This window comes from Pelodiscus sinensis, chromosome 24 (assembly GCF_049634645.1).
Source record: "Pelodiscus sinensis isolate JC-2024 chromosome 24, ASM4963464v1, whole genome shotgun sequence".
Taxonomy (NCBI): domain Eukaryota; kingdom Metazoa; phylum Chordata; order Testudines; family Trionychidae; genus Pelodiscus; species Pelodiscus sinensis.
The window spans coordinates 14605293-14618676 of record NC_134734.1 but is presented as its reverse complement, the minus strand read 5'-3'; the positions used below and the strand labels follow the sequence as shown (position 1 = coordinate 14618676).

The following is a 13384-nucleotide window of genomic DNA, read 5'->3' as shown; positions in this document are numbered from 1 at the left end:
TGTGCATTAGGACATCTACTGTAGAGCTACGTCTAGACTGGCATGATTTTCCGCAAATGCTTTTAACGGAAAAGTTTTTCCGTTGAAAGCATTTGTGGAAAAGAGCGTCTAGATTGGCACGGACGCTTTTGCGCAAAAGCACTTTTTGCAGAAAAGTGTCCGTGCCCATCTAGACGCGGTTTTGCACAAGAAAGCCCCGATCACCATTTTCGCCATCGGGGCTTTTTTGCGCAAAACACTTTTTAGCTGTCTACATTGGCCCTCTTGTGCAAATACATTTGCGCAAGAGGGCTTTTTCCCCAAACGGGAGTAGCATAGTATTTGCGCAAGAACACTGACTATCTTACATTAGATCGTCAGTGTTCTTGCGCAAATTCAAGCGGCCAGTGTAGACAGCTCCCCTGGTCGCACTGCTCTGGCTTTTTAAAGCCTGCTTGCCTAGGTCAGGCCTGCCCCCTTCTGAGTCACACAGGGGAAGGCTGAGCCTGAGGCTAATCAGAGGCAATCAAGGGAACAATGGCAGGCTCTCAGTCCCAACTGCCACAGAAGCTGAAACTGAAACTGCTAGCACTCACCTGGAATCAGACTCTCAATTCACACCACTTCAAACTGTAAAATTCAAACAGTCAGGCACAGGCACACACTCACACCACAGCTTGTACTCTCACCGGGTAGCCTCTTCGGCGGTGGGGTCGCTTTGCTCTCCCTCTTCAACTCCCCTGTCTGCAGTCCCCTGTCCGCTTACATGAGATCGTCAGTGTTCTTGCGCAAATTCAAGCGGCCAGTGTAGACAGCTGGCAAGTTTTTCCGCAAAAGCAGCTGCTTTTACGGAAAAACTTGCCAGTCTAGACACAGCCTGTCTGTTTGACCAAGAACTCCTCCTAAAGAGTAAGAGCTAGGACCACCATGTGGTATACAGCCACCTCTTATAACTCAGCATTGGTGCAATACACAGGGAAACTGAGGCACACAGTATTCATGCAAAACAGTAAGATTCACATAGGCTCCTGTACAACATAGGAAAGGAAAATCCCCATTTGTTCACACAAGCCTTCAATCAAATCTAATCACAAGGCATGTTTTTGTACCACCAATTCCTATTTTTGACAATACTAACACAGGGGAGCCAGATGAGTGCCAGCTGTGTGTGTGTTGGTGTTTGGCTAAGAGATGGAGCCTTGAGTTGAGCTGTCCCCGGCTCTGTCAGCATCATGCGCATTGCAACTCTTTCCCCATCATACACAAAACTGGTGAGCAACTCCACCGAAGCGCATTTTTGCTGATGATGGCAAATCAATTTGAAGCACTCCTTCCATTAGAGTAATCATACCATTAAAAAAATGAAGCGGGTATCGTGTTCTGAACATTAACTGGTAACACAATACTCTCAGGAGAAGACCGCAATTTAGCTGTGGGAGGGCAGCAAGTTGGTTTGACATGCCTGCATTAAGGTATAATTTAGAAAACCCTTCGTTTTTAAACATTTTTTTCTGAGATATATTTGCATAATTGCTCTAGGTTTGTCATGTTTGGCGCCACCATGTTCCTGGGAGAAAGGGCGCTGAAGGATCCCTGCCTCGACCCATTTCCAGTGACGGCATTATCAAAGTTTCCCCTAACCTGAGACCCTGGAGCTTAGAACGGGGCAGGGTGGACAGTGAGCCCTAGTCTACACTAGGGAGTTATTTTGAAATAACTCCCCTTATTTCGAAATAACAAGCAGAGCATCCACACTACTAAGCCCGTTATTTTGAAATAACTCCTGCTTTCCTTGGGGAATAAGCTTATTTCAAAATAGTTATTTTGGAAGTTATTTCAAATTTAGTTATTTCAGAATAATTTCCTAGTGTAGACATGGCCTGAGTGACAGAAGGGGAGACCAAGAAAACTATGATTCAGTAGATTTTTACAAATCAGCCGACATTTCCTCCCCCTTCCTATTGCTCACTTGCCCATGGAATTACATGTGCTCCCATGCCACTGGTCAGAGCCTTAGATTTCAAACAAAAGATTCTAGCAACACAGCCCCATTTCCCCCGATGCTCTGGGGCGTTCACTGGCTTTGTGCAGCAGTAGCGTGACTGGCCTGCACCACTTCCTGAAAAGGGGCTGTTTGCCAGGTTTGGACTGTGCCAGACTTGTGGAAACAGAGACTCACCAGCTCTGCCTGGCCTCTTCTGCTGCAAGAGTGACACTTTTCCATCAGGGCTGACTAGGGTCGCTGTCCAATCACACAAATCCAAACACCCCTGCCCTGCCCCTTCCTCTAGGCTCCGCCCCTTCCTCTAGGCTCCGCCCCACTCACGCTATTGCTCGCTCTCCCCCACCCTCATTGGGCTGTGGCAGGAGGTTGGGGTGTAGGAGGGGGTGCAGGCTCTGGGAGGGACTTTGGGTGCGGGAGCTCAGGGCTGGGACAGGGAATTGGGGTGCAGGCGCTGGGAAGGAGTTTGGATGAGGAAGAAGAACGTTCAGGGATGGGGCAGAGGGTCAGGGTGCAGGCACTGGGAGGGAGTTTGGATGAGGAAGCATGTTCCGGGCTGGAACAGGGCTTGGGGTGCAGGAAAGGATTGGTGGTGTGGGCTCCAGCCAGGTGGTGCTAACCTCCGGCAACTCCCAGTGAGTGGCACAGTGGAGTTAAGATACGTTCCCTACCTGCCTTGGCCCCACACTGCTCCTGAAAGCATTCAGCTCGTCCCTGTGGCCCCTGGGGGGTATGGATCTTCATACACTGCCCTCCCCTATAGGCACTGCCCCCATGGCTTCCACTGGCCAGTTTCCTATTCCCGGCCAATGGGAGCTGCAGAATCAGTGCTCACGGCAGGAGCAGTGTGCACAGTCCCCTGCTCTCCACCCTCCAGGTGGCAGGGATGTGCCAGCTGCTTCTGGGAGCTGCAAGGGGCCAGAGCAGACAGGGAGCCTGCCTTAGCCCCACCGTGCCACCTGACTTTTAGCGGATGAAAATCTCCTTGCTGATTGGCTGCAGTGGCCTCTAAGAAGTAGAGCCTGATTTCGGGAGACTTCTGGCGAAACCAGGAAAGTCGGCAGCCCTGGTGCTGAGCTTTGTGGTAGAGCAGCACGAGCCAGTCAGTGAGGTTACTGCAGGGTGCAGGGGATGGGATGAGCTGGGTTCCACAACCTGAGAATCCAAGCCCGCACAGAGGGCAGCAGGTGCCTCGCTCCCCCCCCCCCCCCCCCGCCTTGCTCTCTCTTCCCTCTGTTTGGCAGAGCTAATAAGCCTCATACCCTGCTCAAGAGGGAGGGAATTAACTCACAACACAAATGACTGGAAATCACTTTTAGGAAAAGAACCGAGTGGTGAATCTCACAAATGTCTTTAGGTGCCAAAATCCTGGCTGGATTTTCAGAGCAGCTGAGAAGGTTCCTTGTGAATTCCCTGGCCTCAGGCTAGGTTTTTTAGAGGTGCTGCTTTCCTGTTCCCTGCCTTTCATGCTACCCTGTGGGTACCTTGCTGGTTGCTAGGCTTGGGTTGTGAGTGACCTCCACTGGCTGCAGCACGGCAGGGGATGAGTCATTATGCAAGAGGGCTTTGAATCTGTCTGACCAGTTATCTCCCAGGGAGCGGAACAATGGGAAGAAGGGGAGTGGAGCCCTGGCTAGAGGCAGGGCTGGAAGGGAGGGTATGTCTACACTACAGCGCTAGTTCGAACTAACTTAGTTCGAATTAGTTAATTCGAACTAAGCTAGTTCGAACTAACGCATCTAGAACTAAAAACTAGTTCGAATTAGCGTTTTGCTAGTTCGAACTAGCAAGTCCACATTGAGTGGACTCTGAACAGGGCTTAAGGATGGCCGGAAGCAGTGCCGGCAGGGCATAAAAGGAGGACTTAGAGCGTGGAGATGCTGTCTCAGGCTAGCCGAGGGCTGCGCTTAAAGGGTCCCGACCCCCACCCCGGACACACAGTTCTAAGGGGTGCCTCGCTTGCAAAGAAGTTCTGGCTTGGAGTGCCCTGAGTGCCCACACTGGGCACATCACACCACTCGGCCATCAGCCCAGCTGCACTTGCCGCAGGCTGCCATCTGGGGAGAGGGAGAAATTGGGGGGCTGCAGGAGAGCTTCCACCCCCAGAAGCCCGCAGAGCCAGCCCAGTCCTCCCCATCGGGGGCTCGTACCCCATTCCTCCCTCACCTCCTTCCACTTACCCTTCCTTAGCCCCCCTTCTTATTGATGTACAAAATAAAGATAACGTTTCTTCCAACATTGACTCTGTCTTTATTGAAAAAAAACTGGGGGAGACTGGGAAAAGGAGGTGGGAGAGGGGAAGAGAAAGGCTGGGAGAGGGGAGGGCAACTAACATGATCAGGGGTTGGGAACAGGTCCCAGATGAAGAAAGGCTACAGAGACTGGGACTGTTCAGCTTAGAAAAGAGGAGACGGAGGGGGGACAGGATAGAGGTCTCTAAAAGCAGGGGTTGGGTGGAGAGGGTGCATTCAGAAAAGTTCTTCCTGAGTTCCCATCAAGAAGGACTAGAGGACACCACAGGAAAGGAATGGGTAGCAGGCTTGAAACTAGTAAGAGAAAGTTGTTGTTGTTGACAAAGCAAATAGTTAACCTGTGGAACTCCTTGCTGCAGGAGGCTGTGAAGGCTAGAACTAGAACAGAGTTTAAAGGGAAGTGAGATAAAGTGATGGAGGTTGGGTCCATGGAGTCCTATTAGCCAGAGGGTAGGAGTGGTGTCCCTGCCCAAAGTTTGTGGAAGGCTGGAGAGGGATGGCACGAGACAAATGGCTTGGTCATTGTCTTTGGTCCATCCCCTCCAGGGTCCCTAGGGTTGGCCGCTGTTGGCAGACAGGCTACTGGGCTAGATGGACCTTTGGTCTGACCCAGTACGGCCATTGTAAGCTCAGGGCTCAGGGTCGGGGGTCTCAGTGGACCCCCTTGATTTTCATGCACACCTGGTCCTGGGTGGCCAGGCTGGCAGCTCTCCTGCCCTAGACGGCCACTTTCCTGTGCCTAGTGCGGAGATCGTGGACGAGGTCCATGATGTCCGCACTAGCCCAGGAAGGTGCCCGCCTCTTGCGGTCCAGGGCAAGCTCCCGGGAGCCGCCAGCCTGGTCCCGGCAAGAGGGGGTGGGCTGGGGGGCATCGGGTGGGTGGCTCTGTGCCATGCCAGGTGCAGGGTCTGCTAGCTGGGTGCTGGCAGGCTTGCACCTGGCACGGGCACCGTAGCCAGCCCGTGCCCCTTTAAGGGGTCCGGGGCCGGGAGGGGGGCATAGAGTTTCCCTGGTGTTGGCCAGAGTGGCCACCAGGGAAACCTGGGGAGGGCTAGCCTCCCACTAGTTCGAACTAAAGGGCTACACAGCCCTTAGTTCGAACTAGCTAGTTCGAACTAGGCGTTAGTCCTCGTAAAATGAGGTTTACCTAGTTCGAACTAAGCGCTCCGCTAGTTCGATTCAAATTCGAACTAGCGGAGCGCTAGTGTAGCACCTATTAAAGTTAGTTCGAACTAACTTTGTAGTGTAGACATACCCTGAGTTAGTTAGGTTCTGGCTGGTTTCATGGAGGAAGCAGCCTAGGCAATGGGCTAGGATTTAGAGGCCCAGGCTCCCCCATCTCAAGGGGGGCTGAGGCATCCTAGGCCTGCCCTGTAACCAGATTACATCTGTGCTGTGCTGTATCCTGGAGAAGCAATAAACTCCCTCTATTCTACTGGCTGGTGGAGTCTGTCCGTGCCATTACAGGGGTGTAGGAGACAGGAAAACCCCAATGCGCCGTCACACCCTGGCACTGCTGTAGCCTGGGAATGGAGTTTTCTCACTGCTTGGAGGCTTGGTCAATGCAGGCAGCAGCATGCGAAGGCTTTTCAAAACCACTCGAGCCAGAAGCCCACCCCTTCCTTCCCAGCTTCCCTTCTTTCAACTCGGGATGGTCTCCCCTCTCTGGCTCTGACCTTGCTGTTGACACTGGAACGGGAAGCCAATGGCTCTTATTAACAGAGCAATGCTGCTGTTGGGACTCCTTGTGAGATCTTTCCATGCTCACCCTCTGTTTACAAAGGGATTTTATTCTTTGAAGGAGTGGCAGGAATTAGATGGTCACAGGAACGAGAGCGTGAAACTGGAATAACGAGGGTGACAGTTTCCTTGCTTACAGTGTAAAAGCATCTTCTACCCTACCCCCACCCCAAGTGAAGAGGTGAAGATAGGGATTTAGAATCTTGTTTAATTGGTTAGCTGGTTAAACATATTGCACATCGAGAAAAATAACCCCAACTATACGTACAGTATGATGGGGGCTAATTTGGCTATGACAAATCAGAAAAGAGATCTTGGAGTTATTGTGGACTGTTCTCTGAAAACTTCTACACAGTGTGCAGCGGAGGTCAAAAAGGCAAATAGGATGCTAGGAATTATTAAGAAAGGGATAGAAAATAAGACACTGACTATCTTACTGCCCCTGTATAAAACTATGGTACGCCCACATCTTGGATACTGAGTACAGATGTGGTCTCCTCACCTCAAAAAAGATAGTTTGGCCTTGGAAAGGGTTCAGAAAAGGGCAACTAAAATGATTAGGGGTTTGGAATGGGTCCCATATGAGGAGAGGTTAAAGTGACTGGGACTTTTCAGTTTAGAAAAGAGGAGACTGAGGGGGGATATGATAGAGGGATACAAAATCATGAGTGGTGTGGAGAGGGTGGATAAAGTTATTTATTAGTTCCCATAATAGAACTAGAGGACACCAAATGAAATTAATTGGTAGCAGGTTTAAAACTAATAAAAGAAAGTTCTTCTTCACACAGCGTGTAGTCAACCTGTGGAACTCCTTGCCAGAGGAGGCTGTGAAGGCTAGGACTATAATAGAGTTTAAAGAGAAGCTAGATAATTTCATGTAGGTTAGGTCCATAAAAGGCTATTAGCCAGGGGATAGAATTGGTGTCCCTGGCCTCTGTTTGTCAGAGGCTGGAGAGAGATGGCAGGAGACAAATCGCTTGATCATTGTCTTCAGTCCACCCTCTCTGGGGCACCTGGTGCTGGCCACTGTCGGCAGACAGGATACTGGGCTAGAAGGACCTTTGGTCTGACCCAGTACGGCCGTTCTTATGTTCTTATTGTTTAGCCAGTTAAACATATTGGCCCATAGCTACAGGGCACAGCCAGACTCATTGCTTGTGTGTCATTTAAAAAAAAATTCCTCCTTGGAAACTGCTTTATTTTATAGCACATTTAAAAATCACAACGGGAAATGACACTGGTTGAAAGGCAAACCCTGTATGTGTTGGACTAAACCCTGCCCTGCTGCTGGGTGGTGTCTGTGAAGCCTTTAAGCAGTTGACAGAGTCTATTTTTCCTGCCTCGAAAGGGTGAGACTCAGATCTCCAGCAACTATAACTGCATGGAGCAGGGCTAGTTTGTGACCACCTGAAGATCCAGCTTAATGTCTTCCCTGCGGTTTTATCCTGGTCTCTAAAATCGAAGCTATTGCAGGACTTGTGAGGATATAAACCAAACCCTCGTGTGCCCCTCTTTCCTTCCCTTGGGGTCACTGGTGTCAGCATCCCCTTTTCAAACCGAAAAAGCATGTCTCCTGCATCTCGCAGGCAGGGAAGCTGGGGTGGACGTGTTGCAGCAGATGGACTGGGCAGCAAAGTGGAAGATCCAAAGGTTCTCTCTGGATTGCAAATGAATGTGGCCCCCTGCATGTTAGTATTTACCATCTCAGGTCGAGGGGTTGCAAGTGGGTATCACACAGTGAGCATGTGCTCTTGGAAATGGGCCCACCCTCTGCAACAAGCAGAAGTGACTAGCTGGAGAACAACGAGCTAAGGAGCATGGTGAGGTGACCATGTTTCCTGGGAACAGGAACAAAAGCCCGAGGAGGGACCAGGTGGGGTTTTTAAGCATGAGGCTGCTGAAAGCAGGGAACCTTCAGGACCGGTCCAGAGGAGATCTCTGGGCTCTGAACAGACCCGGACGGACTATGCTGTAACCTTCTGTCCTCTGTACTAAGGACTTTCTGTCCTGTGCTCCAGACATCTAATAAATCCTTCTGCTCTTTTACTGCACTGGCGGAGAGTCATTCCAGATGATTAAGGAAACGGAGCCTATGGGGGCTGACACGCTAAAGGGGTTCTCTCAGGAACTTTCCACAGCTGTACAAGAGCACCAGACCTGTGGATCCATGACAAGCCCCTCCCCTCTAGTCCTTGGGCTACCAGCAGCAAAGACCACCCCAAGCTCCTTCCAGATGTGGCTGTGAGCAGGGAAATCCCACGCTAGCGAGTCAGGGATCCCATCCTGAGGAACGGACAGGAGAAGGAGAAAGGATCAGGTCAAGGGGGCTGAGCCACCCCTCTGGGATCCCATGCAGAGGATGCAGCCCTGAGTTGTACTTAGCATCCTGGTGGGAGTCTGGTTGGAAGAGGACTGGCCTGTGATTGATCCAATGAGCAGCTGTTTGGCTCTTAGTGAGGAGGCAGCAAGGAAGGAAGCCAGCCACCCTGCCATTTACTGCATTGGCATTGCCACGGATGGAGGGATTCAGTAATAACACAGGCCCTGCTAATAGCCACAATGTACACTATTAAAAACCCTGATGGCATGAGAAATCACCACTGTGCCTACATGTGAGGTACTAAGAAAGCAGAATGGATCGCTCCATGGCTCCAGATCACACAGACCTTTCCCAGACTCTGCACCTTCTCCTGCACCCCAATCCCTTGCCCCAGATCACAACCCTTCCTGCCCTAGGTCACCTCCCAAATCCTCTGCACCCCCTCCTGCACCCTGACACTGGTCACAACTCCCTCCCAGACCCTTCACCCTCTACTTCACCCCAAATCACAATCCTCTCCTTCATCCAAACTCCCTCCCAGACCCCACATCCCCTCCTGCACCCCAGTACCTTATGTTGAGATCCCTTCTGCCCCCAATATCCATCCTAGACCATGCACCTCCTCAATTAATATCATAGACGAGTGCCACCCTTGACCACTTACCAAATTCTTGGAGTGCCCCCCCAACTTAATTTGTAATGCTAACAGGAAACAAAGCCTTTCAGCAGAAACAGGGTGAAATAGAAGCAGACAGAACTTATAAGCAAGTCATTATACATCAAATCATTATATATCATATTTATAGTCTTATAAATACGCAATATTAAAATATACATTTTTGCTACACATCTAGCCCAGTATCCTGTCTGCCACCAGTGGCCAATGCCAGATGGGCCAGAGGGAGTGAAGAGAGCAGGGAATCATCATATGATCCCTCCTCTGTTGCCCATTCCCAGCCTCTGCCAAACAAGAGGACAGGGACACCATCCCTGCGCATCCTGGCTAGTAAGTGTTGCTGTGGCAGGGAATAGGGGCCTGGGACGGTGGATGACAGGGGGGTGGGGGAGCTCCCAAAGGAGCATGGCTGCGGCCCCGTCTCAGGGGAAGTGGCTGGTGTCACTAGACGAAGCAAACGCGCCCCGGACACGGGGAAAGGGGCAGGTGAGCAGCTAGAAGGGGCTGAGTCCTGGCCTTAGAATGACACACCAGTGTGTGCGTGTGTGTGAGTGTGAGTGTGAGTGTGAGTGTGTGTCTTCCATAACATGGGGGGAGACCCTACAACAACCCAGGGGCAACAGGGGGGAGGGGTCCCCAGAATAACCCAGAGGGCTAATGCGGGGAGGGTTCCTACAATAACAGTGGATCTGGCGCGGCCGGGCCGTTCCTTAACGGGCTGGCGGGGTCAGGTCCCAGGCCCCACCCCCGCGACCCTACAATAACAACCCCCAGGCAGCGAAGGGAGCGGGTGTCGCGAAGCCGCCGCTGCTGCCGTAAAGCGCGGGCGGGCGCCGCAAAGCGTCCCCGGTGGAGGGAGGCGGCGCAGTAAGATGGCGGCTGGGCCCGGAGCCGCTGGCGGGGGAGCGGCCCGGGGAAGCAGGATCCCGGCCTGAGCGGGCCCGGGGCCGCCGGGAGTAGGGTCCGTCCGCGCCCCGCGGAGCCGTGGCCTGAGCGGGCCCCGCTCCTGGATCGCCCGGGACAGGCCCGGGCCCCGGCCGCGCCCTCCCCCTCCCCCTCCCGGGACAGGCCCGGGCCCCGGCCGCGCTCCCCCCCTTCCCCCCCCTCCCGGGACAGGCCCCGGCCGCGCTCCCCCCCCCCCTCCCGGGACAGGCCCCGGCCGCGCTCCCCCCCCCCCCTCCCGGGACAGGCCCCGGCCGCGCGGCCCCCCCCTGCCCGACATGGCCTGGCGCTGCTCCCCTCCCCCACCGGTCCCGCTCCCGTCCAGGACAGGCGCTTTTCCCCTCCTGCCCCCCCCCCCCTTTACCTAAGATGGTCCTAGAGCTCCTGGACTCTGATCCAAGGCCCTTGCTGGGGGCTGGAACCCTCCCCCTCCCCCTCGCCGTCCCCCTGGAGTGGGCTCTGAATCTAGGCCTCCCCTCTGCTTAGGGGACTGGGCCTGGACCTTCCTTGCTGTGTCGCAGGGGCCCCGCAGCCTGTCCCTGGCCAGCTTTCCTTTCCTGGCCTGCAGGGTTCTGACTCTGCTTCTTCCCCGCTACCTGATTATTCAGCCTCGTCCTGCAGGGAGAGACTGAGCCTCCAGCTTTAGCTTTAACCGTGTCGAGCCCGTGTGGGAGACTCGTGAACTGTATTTGGGGGGCTGAGAGCAGGTGTCATTTCTGGGGTTCACTGAATGTGTCCACCTTGGGCCCTTCATCGGGGCTCTTGCTCGCGCATTCATGCCAGTCTAGAGAAATACCTTGGCTGCATTTTAATTAAAACATACCTATGTTTTGGAAGAGGGGGGAGGTTGAAGTTGCCTCAAAGCTATTTTTAATTCAGAGTTGTAAAGTGCAAGGGGGCTGAGATTAGTTCTAAATGGCACTTCTTGAACTTAAACGGTACATTTTTCTCAGTCTCTCAGCAAATCTACAGAGCCAGTTTCCCAAGTGCTGCTGGGCCTGAGTGGTGAATAGAAGTGGGAAAGGTGAGTGCTTCTAAAACTTCCTTGTGTTTGGTCTAATCTATTTCAGCAACTTTTTGTGTTGTTTTTATTTTGGGACCAGTGAGTAAAATATTTGGGGTTTGTTGCTCTAAGATGAGCGATTAGATATGTCTGGTCTAGTAAGCTGGTGTTCACTTGCTTGAATCAGTGTTCTTTAGTAGTTAAAGCAGTAGAAAACACAAGAATTGCCATACTGGGGGTCAGGCTAGTGCAGTGCCCTGTTTCCAGCATTACCTGTAATAGATAGTTGGTGTAAGAAACCCTGTAATGGGCAATGTGGAAGAAGATTCCATTGAGTAGCTTATGCTATAAACCCAGCAGTTTGGCTCATGTGCTTCAGTAACAGGGCTTATATCTTTCCTCTTCTTATCCTATGTAGTGTAACTGGATGTTCTCATTATCCATGTAAATGCTTAATCCTTTCATAATCCTACTAAACTTTCATCCTCCGTGATTTCCTGTGGCAATGAGTTCCAATGTCAGTCATGCTGTTTTGTAAGTGTGTGTTGGGCCTACAGTGGGTTGCTGTGCTTTTATCTAAATTGGATGTCCGCTTCTTGTAATGACTCCAGAAATGGGAAATAGGAGCACCTGATCTATGCTGTTTCTTAGTTGCTCCATCCCACACTGGCCTCGGCCATGCTCCCAACCCCTATCCCATAGTCTGGGGTGGTTCTAGAGCATGTCTCCTCTTGGTTGAGGGAAGATAAATAAGGATTGTCAACATTATAAATCGTATTGCTTCATTTAAATATACTGGTACTATAAAGTAGGTACAATCACCCTCTGCCTCCAGATGGGCACAGTTATAAGCAGGGCTCGACAAATAATGCAATCTACTCGCCTGTGGCGAGTAGATTGCAACCCGGAAGAGCCGGGTTTGGGCAATCTGCACATGCACAGAATGATCTGCACATGCTCAGATCGCCGGACAATGCGGCTGGCGAGCAGAGCTCGCTGCGGTTCGGTGAGCCCTGGTTATAAGTATTTTAATTGATCTACCAGGGTAACTAGGGGTAACTACCGGGGAATAATAACTATGCCAGTAGAACTGTATTTATGATGGATCCTTTACCTGAATCACTTGATCCCATCTCTAAGTGACATAATTATGCTATAGATTGGACCTTCCTGGTCTGGCACCCTCAGGACCTTCCTGGTCCCAGATGAGGGATTTTGCTGGACCAAGAGAGGTCATATCTGATGACCCCCCCCCCTTGCTACCGGCCCTGCCAGTTTTGGCCTGGTCTCCTGGCCGACTTCCCCCATGCTACTGGCCTCGCTGCCCTGCTGGTTCCCCCCCCTGGTCCCTTCCTTGCTGCGCTGTGCTCCTGGCCCTACTGTAGTGCACTGGGCTGCAGGGCAGCCCTGCTGGGTTGTACCTAGTAGCCTAGTTACAGCAAGTCGGGCAGCCCAGCTGCGGGGAATCCAGCTGCCAGCCCTCCACCAGGAAGGTTCTCTGGTCTTGGAACATCTGTGGTCCTGCTGGACCGTGATATTGCTGGACCAGGGAGTCCTGGTTAATAGAGGTTCAACTTGTAGAAAAGTTTACAAGTACAGATAGTTGAGGTCTGTGAGTCCCAATCTTCATTCTCCTTTCATAATAGAAATCTTTCTATGCCTCTGACTCTCATCATTTACTTTAAACTTCCTCTTCCTGGGAGAAGGTGGCCAGAAATGAGCACAGTAATGCAGGTGAAGGTGTCCCGTTGACTTCTGTATTGGCTTTATAATACTTGCTATCCTGTTTTGTACATAGCACATTGAAGTGTCCAAAATTATACCCAAGTCTCTTTTGTGGGTGGTTAATTAAGTCCTCATCTGCACTTGACAGTTGACCATTCTTTATTTTGGTTATTTTCTTTATTTTTTTTACTGAATAACTACATCCACATGAGTGCTTTAGTGGGTATAACAATGATGCATACTGGTATAGTTGTACCATCAGTTGTGAGAGAACACAGTATACCAAAGCTAAAGTTACGTTACTGAGCCTGTGCCAATGTAGCACCCTAGTGTAGATGCAGTGTACAATGACAGGAGGAGGAGTTCTGGCTTGTGTAGCAACACCACTTCTCGTTAGCTGGGGTGATTAGAAGTGCTCTTTTGTTGGTATAACTTCCCTTATGTTGGGGCTTTTGTCAGCCTCTCTGCGTTGCAAGGGTGTGTTCTGGTTTTGTTTTTTCCCACATTCCTGCCTATACTGATATAAGTTTAAAGTGTAGACCTCATGGGATAAAGCATCTTTTACTCTGACTGCGCTCATGCGAGGGGGTTGAACTTTCATTGTACTGGTACAACTAAAGGGGTACAAGTGGTGTGTGTGTGTGTGTGTGGACACTCACACTTACTTCTCGGATTAACTCAAGGATTGTTCTTTCCAGTGTCTTGATGCTGAATTTCATCAGCCATCGTGGTGCCCGGTTGTGTG

General features: G+C 51.6%; 1 protein-coding gene across 3 annotated transcripts in view; it reads left to right on the top strand.

Moving 5' to 3' along the window:
* Window positions 1–9758: 9758 nt before the first annotated feature.
* The window catches only part of DCAF8 (DDB1 and CUL4 associated factor 8), a 56110-nt gene continuing 52484 nt past the window's right edge, over window positions 9759–13384 (top strand). For 2 of the 3 annotated variants that reach the window (XM_075907235.1, XM_075907237.1), the window contains exons 1-2: window positions 9776–9930; window positions 10865–10935. The gene's annotated coding sequence lies outside the window, so the exon portion shown is untranslated. Of the gene's footprint in view, window positions 9931–10864; window positions 10936–13384 lie in introns of all 3 variants that reach the window. The other variant, XM_075907236.1, reaches the window with a different exon arrangement.